The sequence below is a fragment of the Coenobita brevimanus genome, chromosome 31 (genome assembly GCF_032717465.1).
Source record: "Coenobita brevimanus isolate Jiangsu-jjx chromosome 31, ASM3271746v2, whole genome shotgun sequence".
Taxonomy (NCBI): domain Eukaryota; kingdom Metazoa; phylum Arthropoda; class Malacostraca; order Decapoda; family Coenobitidae; genus Coenobita; species Coenobita brevimanus.
This window is the reverse complement of record NC_136984.1, coordinates 25,792,741-25,800,240: the sequence shown is the minus strand read 5'-3', so window position 1 is coordinate 25,800,240 and position 7,500 is coordinate 25,792,741.

The window sequence follows — 7,500 nt, the reverse complement described above, 5'->3', positions numbered from 1 at the left end:
TCATGCAACTCATGTCCTACTATGATGCATTAGAATATGGCGTTGTTACAGTAAATCTACTGCAATTTATATAGCATTTAAGGGTCATCCACGTCCCTGAGATATAGACGCTGAACATATATTTTCGTACCGCCTAATAAGCTTCTGCGAGGCTGCCGCAACTACCTGTAAATGAAATGGTCAGGTGGGAAAGAGAATGAAACAGTGTCCTCGGGGTGAAGGAGTTACGCCAACACTAACCCTCTCATAGCAGGGGACTCTACAATATTCTTCCACAACTAACGCCAAATTGTTTGACGCAGCTAAGAGAGTCATGGGAACTTGTGTGTTAATACCGGTACACTCGGAAACCACAATCTTTAGCCCACCCGGGTCTGGCCTAGAGGTTAGGACCAGGTCCTTTCTGGACGGACGGCCCACTCTATCACGGGGCAACACCTGCACGTACACGCATGTTATGAACCAATCAAAGCTTGACTCTGGTTTGTATAATTTATCTTGCTAGAGATAATCATATTATGGCGGTATAGATGACGATATACATTAATTTACTGTATTTTTCCCGGCAATATTTCTATTCTTTCCAACAAGGAGATTATGTTTTCACCCCTGTTTATTTCTTTGTCTATTTGTTTGTTTGTCTGTTAGCAGGATTACTCAAAAACTAAAAGAGAGATTTGGACCAAAATTGGTGGGTATATAGCCCGTGTCCCAGGGAACAATCGATTAACATTCGGGACTGATCTGGATCGTATGATAAATTCTGGATCCGAAACACACTTTTGCAAAACCCTACTCAGTGATGAGATAACCTAACCCATTATGAAGAGTGGTTTGGAAATGACCTTGCCCTTCTCGGAGAGATTCGCTCCACTGAGTGCCCCTTTAGTCAAACATGGACACGACTGTAAAAGCCCATAGCTTTTAACAAATTTAAGAATCAAAAAAGGACTTCCAAACCACCCAATGAATCCACACAACGGTTTCAGCATCTGAATCTGTGTGTGTGTGTGTGTGTGTGTGTGTGTGTGTGTGTGTGTGTGTGTGTGTGTGTGTGTTTTGTAACATCAACCTTCATTCTCAGTAAATTTTTCATGAAAATACTTTACCTTTTACCGTTCACCCACTCGTCAGTGTCAGCATGTCAGCACCATCCTGGAGCGCATTGCTTCCCTCACCATCATGATTCATCCTTTTTACCGAGAAAGAAGGCTGGTAATTGCCCTTTGAACACCGGCATCCGCTCTGAAACAGCAGGTCTTCTCCTGCCCTTGACATCAGGTCATTCACCTGTATGGCGGTGCATCAGATCTTCAAGTCGTAACTCCAGTGTCGGCAGTTTTCTCTCAAGTCCGATTGTCATGATATTTTGAAAGGAATGCAATAAAAAGGAGTGTTATCTTAACAGCCATTGTCATCTATGAATCCATTCTTTGACTGGTTACCAAGATACAGATCAAAATGAGAACATGACACAGATAGCAAAGCTTCGAATGATTCATAATTTGTGTAAACGTGCGTGTATTGCCCCGTGATAATCAGAGTGGGGCGCCGTCTAGAATGGATCCGTTCTAATCTCCGGCCTCAACCCGGGTGGGCTGGAGATTATGGTTTCTCAGTGTACCGTTGGCCCTTTAATGATCAGGGAAGCCGTTATCTATGCCAGTCAACACTATACCACTTTTATCACTTTAAAATGAAATATAGTAGATAGAGTGTTAAGACTGGAACCACTGACCGTCTCATCGCCAGGACAACTCAAGCATTTCTTTGGGTGAGAGTAGGTATCGGTACTATTGCGGACCCTAATGTGACTCTCCGTTCTTGTAACTGGTGAGTCTTGAGTTTTTATTATTATTTTGATAATTGAATAGCAGTAGGAGTTAAAGATGAATACAGGGAGTTGATCTTGATTTATTATCTTCAGAGAAAGGCTTGAGTTGAGCAGTGTATGTATTACAGAGACTTAATATACTAAGTAAGTCTAGTTGGACCCCTCTTCTTGTTCACTCCCTCCACTACCTGTCGGTTCTATAGCTAACCTCCTTCTGAGCTCTGCTTCCTAAAGTCTGGTGTAGCAGGGGTCGTGTCACGTGTGTTGCACTGTTGTTGAAAGTTCTAGAAGCCTGTGTGTGAGTATGTGTGTGTACGGTCACGAGGCGCTGTCGTGTACCTATCAAGCATTAGAGTGTGTAAGCATGTTTAGCATTGTTCGATTCTCGCAGACACAATACCTATCTTGCTGCTTCTTTATGTCTGTCTATCTATCTATTATGATTTGTAATTATAACATGGAGTCCTGACACTGCTCGGTCACGCGCTGGAGGTCCTTCGACAGTAGTTATTATTGACATATGCTAATCTATTAGTACATAATATTGATTATAATATTATATACATAATAATATTCATGGTAAACTGCAATGATCTAGTAATATTACATTTTAAACAAGTTGTATACATATTTGAATAAATGCACTAAAGTTAAACTATTTAACTGTAATACAGTTTGTAAATTGGTTATTGTAGTAAAATGCATACATGCAAGAAAAAAAAATAGTTTAAAGTTAAGATTATGGTAGGAGCTATTAATATTTCATTTAAAGATAATGCTACTGGTATAGCATACTTCTATATCATGGGTCATTCTTCTTTGTATTATATGTATATATATATATATATATATATATATATATATATATATATATATATATATATATATATATATATATAATTAATACTATATACATAATATGTACACTTCATTCAGGGGGGTTAACTTGGATGTTAACTCTACCCCAACTAAATACTGACTCCAAATTTGCAATTCTTGCATGCATTCTGTGCAGTGCGAACAGCACTACTGCAAATACAATACAGAAGATTATAAAGACAGTAGGTGCTAGGCTGTACACATAATATGGGTTGAACATACTCAAACTCAAATCTTCCCAGGGCTTCATTGTTTCATTGATCAGTTGCGTAGTTTCAAACTTAGGTGAAGTCAACTTAATACTTGTGCTCATGTTTAAGTCCATATCAGGCAGTGGGTGAAAATGTTTGTGTGTATGATTGAGGATGGCGTAGTGATTGATGGTGGATAAAGTGGACATGGAAGGTGTAAATACCGCACAGTAGTCTGGTGCTATGTATAATCCTGAGGCTGAAGTATGAGATGGTGGTATATCTGGACAGACTATGTAAACTGATGTGTTATGAGTGAAATAAAAAAAACTGTGAGTGTCCGATGCGTTGATGGTGTACAAGCTTATCTGGAGCAAAAGTGAAGTTGCAATGATTATGATTATTGTTATTTCTGATGATAGCCATTTCACAAGGTACTGTATTAGTAGGCTGAAACGTGAAAATATACGCAGGACAAAGGTGAACAGCATGTAAGGATGTTCGGCACTTTCGTTCAATCGTTGATTCACTTGCGAAAGTGACAGTGTTCCGTCTCTTGAAGACCATGATGAGTTCGGTGTCTGTGTTGATGTTGATGATGACCAAAGTGTTATTATTCTTAGAAGGGAAGGGGTGTATTTCGTATACTGTGAACAGGTCTTCACCTATTGATGGTACATGAACTACTACTGATGTTGGTGTTAGTGTTGCTTAAATATGGATAATATTGCATGAATTCCCTACTTTGGAATAAAGGCTTCAATTAATGTTTATGTATGTCTTGACTAATTATCTGACGTAGCTCATGAACTGGAAGTAAGTCAGTTGTGAACTTGCCATCACCAGCATTCGAAATTCCTCGCATAAGTGCCCTGTAACGAACTCTAGTGTTGTCTAATTGTAGCAAAATTGTGTCAATATGTTCCGTGATGATGGAGAAGTGTTGGAAAAGTGTTATGTTACCTTCCATTTCATTTATTTTATCTACACTTTCGAGAGCTATGTTTTCTGCCTTTTTCAGATTTTTCACAATTCTCTTCATTGCTGAGTTATGTCCTGTGATGAATTTATCTTCATGATAAACATAAACTTGAGGTGGGGATGTTTGATCCGCGGTATTTGTTGCGTTATTCATTTTCACTGTTTGCTCTGTTAATTTAACTTGGACTTATTTATCGTTGTATGAGGGAATTGTGGAATAGGTTCGGCCTGAACGGTGAACCCTGTTAAGTATATTGTCATATGTGTGCAAGTCAGAGACAAAGTTCTCACTTGCTACGTCAGAGGGGGTTTCCCACTCATCATCTAGAACTGACGTATTTATTTCTTGATCTTTAGTTTGTGTTGAGTTTTGTACAATGGGTGTGTTGCCTTGGTGCTCTCCTAAGTGTGGATCTGCTGTGGGCGCTAATTGTTTATCATCTGGAACTAACGTGGGTGGTGGCGAAAATATCCCTGGCATTAAGGTATGGTGTTATGAAATACGCTTTTTGTTTATGTCCTAACTAAACAGATGAGTAAATGAGTTGTAGTAAATGATAGATAGCGAGTGTATAAATGTATATATGGAAATAAGTAAAGGAGTTGAATATACCTAGTTTTAGCACTGAGAAGAAACGAATACTAAGTATAATTACACCCACTTGTTACAGATCGGAGAGGGTGTCGATGCGACTGTCGATCTTGGAAGAAAAATGCAGGGTTGAGTGAAGATCTCTTGATAATTCTAGGGCTGTGTTGATGGACGATATTACTCAAGATTTTCCATGGCCTGGTGCATGTAGTGGTTAACAGCTGTAGTCACAGGCAAACCTCATCATAAAACGTCGAATTTCCGACTCAATACTGTGGAAATAAATGAGTATGAGTAGGAGCTATGTGAATAATGAGTAATGAGTAGTGGGTGAGAAGTGCCTGGTGTCAGTCACACGTTGATTGGCGTGGCATTGTGTCAGCAAACTCGCGTGATGTCGTCTCAGCATATACACATGGTGACGTCGGCTTCCCACACTGGTAGCTGTGGTGAGTAACTGAGTAGCGATGCGTAACCTGGGTGAAGAAGGGTGAGTAAGATGCGTTATATATGTGGCTCTGGTGTTTTGCTGTGTGTCTTGACCTCTGCATCAGCGATGGAGGTAGGCGGGAGAGAGTGTTGGGGTTTTGTGTGCTTGTTGCTTTGGTCTTTCTTTTCCTTTACTTGCTTTCTTGTTTATTCTTCTTGCTGCTGCTTGACGTTGCGTGAAGATTATAGAGTTGTTTTGTAGACTTGTAGGCTCATAGGCTCTTAGGCTGTATTTTGTAGGAATTCACTGTAGAACTGAAGCTAATCTTGTGGAGTCTCGGCTGCTTTTGTAGAAATCCACTGTACATTCGTAGACGAGGTTCGTACGTTCGCTGCCGCCAATGTGACTCTCCGTTCTTGTAATAGGTGAGTCTTGAGTTTTTATTATTATTTTGATAATTGAATAGCAGCAGGAGTTAAAGATAAATACAGGGAATTGATCTTGATTTATTATCTTCAGAGAAAGGCTTGAGTTGAGCAGCGTATGTAATACAGAGACTTAATATACTAAGTCAGTCTAGTTGGACCCCTCTTCTTGTTCACTCTCTCCACTACCTGTCGTTTCTATACCTAACCTCCTTCTGAGCTCTGCTTCCTATATTTTGGTGTAGCAGGGGTCGTCTCACGTGTGTTACACTGTTGTTGAAATGTTCTAGAAGCCTGTGTGTGAGTATGTGTATGTGTGTGTATGGTCACGAGGCGCTGTCGCATGCCTATCAAGCATTAGAGTGTAAGCATGTTTAGCATTGTTCGATTCTTGCAGACACAATACCTATCTTGCTGCTTCTATCTGTCTGTCTATCTATCTATCTATCTATCGCTCTGTCTATTATGATTTGTAATTATAATATGGAGTCCTGACACTAATACCAGTTCACATCCGTGCAATACATTACGAGACAGTGAACAATGTCTTTTGAAATCAAGTATTGTGATAATAACAACCCAACAACATTTCAGAATGTTGCGCAAGAGATTCATAACTGTTCATTCAAAAAGTGGATTGATATTACTGATGGCAATAATAGGCACGTGACTATTAATACTGGCACCATGGACTGTTTCATGGCCAGGAGTCTAGTATTCTGTTGCAGCTAACGGCAGGCCAAAGTGACTCACAGGAACCAGAGAGTGTTTGTTGCATCTCAGGTAATAAGTATCCCGTAATGATAATCTTGCCTTCATTAAAGCAGTCTTAATGAACACCTGAGCCAACAACACACATGTTGCAGTGTTTTCTCTAATTAGTCAGAGTTTTGCCGACGTGTAGCTCCAGTGCTGTCATTACAAGGCACTGCGTGACTCTGCCCCATTACTCACATGCACTAATGAACTAGCAAAACACTGCTGCTTTGGCAAACATAGACTTTTCTCTTTATTATTTTTTTAATTACTTTATGTGCCCGACTTGTTGCTGTAGCCATTGTTTATCTGATCGTTGTTGTCGTCATTGTTGTTGTTGTTATCGTTGTTGTCGTCTGTAATTGTCGTAGTTATTGTTGTTGTCGTCTTAGTTGTTGTTTTTGTCATTGTCATTGTTGTCGGCGAGGTCGTTGTTGTCGTGGTTGTTGTTGCCGTCGTCGTTGTTACTGTTGTTGTCATTGTCATAGTTGTAGTCGTCGCTGTTGTCTTCGTCGTTGTTTTCGTCGACTTCGTTGTTGTCCGTTTCGTAGTAGTTGTCATCATGACTGTTGTAGTCGTCATTGTTGTTGTTGTTGTCATTGTCATAATTGTAGTCGTCGTCGTCGTTGTCGTCATTGTTGTCGTCTTCGTCATAGTTGTCGTCGTGTTCGTCGTCGTCGTTTTCGTCCGTTTCGTAGTTACTGCCATCGTCGTCATCGTTGTTGTTGTTGTCACCGCCGATGTTGACTTCATCCTTGTTGTAGTCGTTGTTGTCGTCATTGTCGTTGTTGTTATCGTCCTTGTTAATATCGTCTTTATTGATGTTGTCGTCTTCATTGTTATCATCTTCATTGTTGTTGTCTTCTTCGTCGTTGTCGTTGTCTTCGCTATTGTTGTCGTCTTCGTCATTATTGCTGTAATATCACCATAGTCGTTGTTACTGTCAACGCCGATATTGACATCCATGTTGTCGTTGTGGTTGTTGTCATCGTCGTTGGTGTTATCGTCTTCATTGTTTGATAAATTACCAATATGCTGGGAATCGAACCCGGGACTCTCAGGTGAGAGCCAGGCAGCATACCACTACACCACGACCAGGTAAAAGTTAACTCACGTTGTCACAATCTTGTAACCAACGTCCCTCCGCCCCCACTGTGGGCATCAAGAGGATGAGTTAACCCCCTGGCACTCGGGCAAGTAGATGCTTTTAACCTATCCCAAGCACTTACGGCAAGTCAGAATGAAGAGAGAAACCTGTACTGTACACAGGAAAAATCATCTGATAAATTACCAATATGCTGGGAATCGAACCCGGGACTCTCAGGTGAGAGCCAGGCAGCATACCACTACACCACGACCAGGTGAGTTTTTATTTTTTTTTACGTGGTGGTGGTGTTGTGGTATGCTGCCGC